At 48.3% G+C, this 4,108-nt stretch overlaps 1 non-coding gene across 1 annotated transcript; it reads left to right on the top strand.

Annotated features, from left to right (window-relative positions):
• The first annotated feature begins 3,572 nt into the window (after positions 1 to 3,572).
• On the top strand, positions 3,573 to 3,681 carry LOC136494993 (small nucleolar RNA R71). Its single transcript, XR_010768784.1, has one exon. It is a non-coding gene; the product is annotated as a small nucleolar RNA R71 (small nucleolar RNA).
• The last annotated feature ends 427 nt before the right edge of the window (positions 3,682 to 4,108 follow it).

Raw genomic sequence — 4,108 nt, forward strand, 5'->3', positions numbered from 1 at the left:
CTCTACATTACAGGTGGTCGACAGCGACTCCTTGGTGATGCTTTGTTCTTCCTACACGCACATGGGCTCCATGCTCCACGTCATGGTTAATGGGCTTGCTAGGGCTAGAGACTCAGCTATAAACTAACTGCCAGATGATTTGTATTAAATGTAAACACAAACTTCACAATAACACTAAGTGTTCACCAAAAGCTGCTAAGCACCTTTAAACACAACATTATAGCAAAAGTTTTCCCTAATCCACTAGACATTGTCTTGTCCCTCATCGAACAAGTCGACATCCTCGGCAAGCTTCGCCGCTACTTCCTCCACCTCATCTTCTAGCTTTCCTTTCTTCACCTAATTCGTCCCTCGGGCATAGCTGGTCATTATCACTTTGAGTTTCACCGAAGGATAATGTGACTGCACCACCACGATCGCATGGACGATGGCTCCCTGGGTGGCACTACGGGTGAACACCTTGAAATCTGCCCACACCATCTGGCACTGATCCACGATCATCTAGGGCGGTAGGTCGCCGGGCAGTAGCATCACCCCCTTTGGTGGCGCAAAACCGATGTAGTTGAGCACGGGCTTAATCCTAGTGTCAATGCCTCCTGTTTCTCATCCCCGACCTTCACCTGGTCTTCGAAGACCTTGAATTGTGCACAACAACAATAGTACGCTAAGCATACTCCTAACATTGTAGGGAAGGATTCAACAAAAGATGCACTTACGCACAAGATCTACGGTGGCCTCCTTGGCTTTGTCCTCTGCCTCCTCCTTTTCCTTAAGGAGTTGGCCCATAGTTTCATGAGAGAGGTCAAGCTCCATCTCTAGGGCTTCACACCATAGGCAAATGTTTTACAACACTAAACATCAATAGAGCAAGATCCATGGCCATACCTTTTGTTGGTTAGCACTGCGGCTAAGCCGCTCGGTCAGTGACTGGCTCTCCACCTCCATTTGCTGGTGCTCCTTCTCCAATGCTAGGACTTTCACTTCCAAATCCTCTCTGTGGTGGCACTCTTGGTTTAGGCATGCCTAGAGCAAATGTTCAGTGACTGCATTTTGCAAGGTACACAATACAAGATTACTTTAGGCTTACCTCAATTCAGTTGATCATTGCCAACAGGTCGGCCCTCAACCTTTGTCATCTCCATGCTTGTCTCCCCCTCTTCCAGCATGTCAAACTCATCGCCACGCCGGATGACCGTGAGGAGGACCTAGGGTGGCTGAGCGGGTTCCCGAGCAATTTCTTCAATCTCCATAGCAGTCGCCCTCGGAGGGGACCTCCTTGGTCACTGCTGCGCTCGAACAGGATGTCCGAGCCCCATCCCCATCACTAGCACCGCTGTGGGTGTCATTTGTTTGGTAGCCATGGGTGGATCCTGCGTGACGCTACTTGGCGTATCCCCCGTAGTCTTCATCCTTGCTCCGGTAGGATGATCCAATGTCCCCACCGTGGCCCACACTTCTTAACCCAGCATATCCACTAGATCACCTTTGTCAGTGCGCCCCACCTCCAGGTGAGGTCAGCCTAGTTTCTAGCGGTCCCTCCATAGTTGAGTCAGTGGCGCGCTGCTCATCGTTAGCAACCTGACACCTATAGGTCCTCAGTTGACTCTGCGCTACGACGAAGAAATAACTCGTCAAACAAAGACTTCACACTAAGAGAATATTGCAACAAACAAAAAGGGAAACTGACAACTATGATTCACTCTGGGTCATCCGGAGTTGGCATGCCCTTCCTGAGCTACCCTGCTCTATGGTAGTGCCACCCGACACCTCCACCATCCTTGGGCTAGTCATCTCTACCACCATGGGCATCACCACTTGAGTAGACTTGGGGACTAGGGCTGAGGTTACCTGCACCTACTTGGGAACTCGCCCACCGGTCCTAGTCATCGCTGCTATGGTCCCTTGAGCACCCCCGAGGACTGCTATTATGGCCTCCTATGCTCGCCGCCGCTCCTATGTCTTCGCTCCTACCAGGACAGCCGGTGGAGGCGTCTCGATGCTTGGAGGAGGAATTGTCGGCTCATCATCACGAGACATGTTCGACAGAACCATCTTCCTTCTCTGGGGCTGGGTGGAACCACCATTGCTAACTGGCCCCTCCTCACCTCGAGAGGACCTTGACATCTTTCTCATCTTCAGGGATGGCTCTTCTTCATCCGATCGCTTCCCTCAAAGTTTCTCAGCGAACATACGTCGATCGCTCTTCTTCATCTGCTTCTCCACAGCGGTCTGACCCCTCTTCGTCAGCATCCGAGCTGGTTAGATGCTGGGGACTGCTTGGCTGGGCGTCTACTGCCCTCAGCCACTCCTCCAATGGTACCACCAAGAAGTACACTGCCCGATCCTACCCATGAATCTTCAACAACACAAATGAATACATTGTATACTAAAAAGGACAAGTAAACATCACCAGAAGACTTTTACCGCTGGGGGAAGACTTCCGATGCTGAAGGCCCTCTGTTGATCCCTGATGGACAACTGACTCATGGGATTGAACACCCTGATCCACCACTTGACTTCATCTTGGTCAACCTCCTTAGGCACCTCGTGGGTTCCATCAGTATCCCCCCAAAACTCTAATCTAGGGTGTGTGCTCTCTTTGTAGGGCTAGATTCATCGAAAGGTGAAGTTTGTCACAAAAATGACTCCGTCAAGACTCCTGTGATCTATCAACCACAGGAGCTCCCTCACTTGCTCCATTCCATCAGAGTTAGGCCTCTTCGACCACCTCGTGTTGCTGGTTGACACCTAATCAATGTCGCACCACACATATGGCTCCACCTACCTGATGTAAAACCATCTGCATGCCCAGTACTTCACATTTGTGTTAAGTAGAACGACGATGTACTGACTTGCCATCCCATCCTGTAGCCAGTAGATAGGCGCTGCCAACCACTTTAGATCCAACTCCCCCTCTGATCTTGAGACAGAAGAAATGGCAGAACAGGTCAAACTGGGGGAGGATCCCTAGATAAGCCTCACAAAGATTGATGAAGATAGCAACTAGAGGATTGAGTTTGGGCTAAGATTACAGAGACTAATGCCATAGTGGTTAATCACCCGTGGAGGAAAGGATGAATCGACATGTGTTAGTATTTATTAATGTGTCACTTGTTTTAAGTAGTCACCCTATGTTGCTTACATTCCTTAGCATCTTTTACTAGGTTGTCATCCCTAGTGTTGGTGCCAGAAATGCTTGTTGGAAAAACCTAGTGCCACTTCTAGAATGACACTAAGAAGTACTTTAATATTTCATGTGACTAGAAAGAATATATAAAAATGTAAGAAATCTGCAAGTGCACAGATAATTATACCATTCGAGCTTCTTCATTAGCAGATCCATCTTGGCAGATAGCATGTCTACCTCCTTGAGTTGATGCATACCTCCACCTCTCTTGCAGGTCTGAAGATGTTCTTGATTCCAACCTTGGTTGGAGGCCATCTTCTCCACAAGAGTTGTTGCAACTGGTATGGTGAGTGATAGGAATGCACCTCCAGTAGCAGCATCCATAGTCTCATAGGTACTGTTGGTCAACCCATGGTAGAAAGTCTGCATGAGTAGCCAATTCTCCATCCCATGATGAGGACATTCCACAATGTAATCTTGAAAGCGTTCTCATGCCTCAGGGATAGATTCATCATATAGTTGCTGAAAGCTTGAGATTCTCCCACGTAGAGCATTGGTCTTGCCTGTGGGAAAGAACTTTGCTAGAAAGGCAGAGGAGTAGTTATCCCATGTAGTATTTCTATCTTTGTTAGCATAGAACCATTGCTTTGCCTTCCTCAAGAGTGAGAATGGGAAGAGGCGAAGTAGTATGGCATCTTGGGTTACTCCTTTGATGTTGAAACTGCAATAGATTTCTAGGAAGTGTTGGAGATGTGCACTCGCATCTTCATGTGTCCTTTCCACAGAAGTGGCTTGCTTGCACCATGTTGATGAGGGCTGGCTTGAGCTCAAATCCATTGTCTCCAACATTGGTTGTAGGTCCAGTACCAATGTTGGCTATAGTTGGAGCAGAGAATTCATGGAGAGTCTTGTTATCCATGGCTTCAAATTCTGGTGTTAAGCTGCACCTTATCTGGTTGTCTTCTGACTCTAAAGCTGAAA

This window comes from Miscanthus floridulus, chromosome 11 (assembly GCF_019320115.1).
Source record: "Miscanthus floridulus cultivar M001 chromosome 11, ASM1932011v1, whole genome shotgun sequence".
In the NCBI taxonomy this organism is placed as follows: Eukaryota; Viridiplantae; Streptophyta; class Magnoliopsida; order Poales; family Poaceae; genus Miscanthus; species Miscanthus floridulus.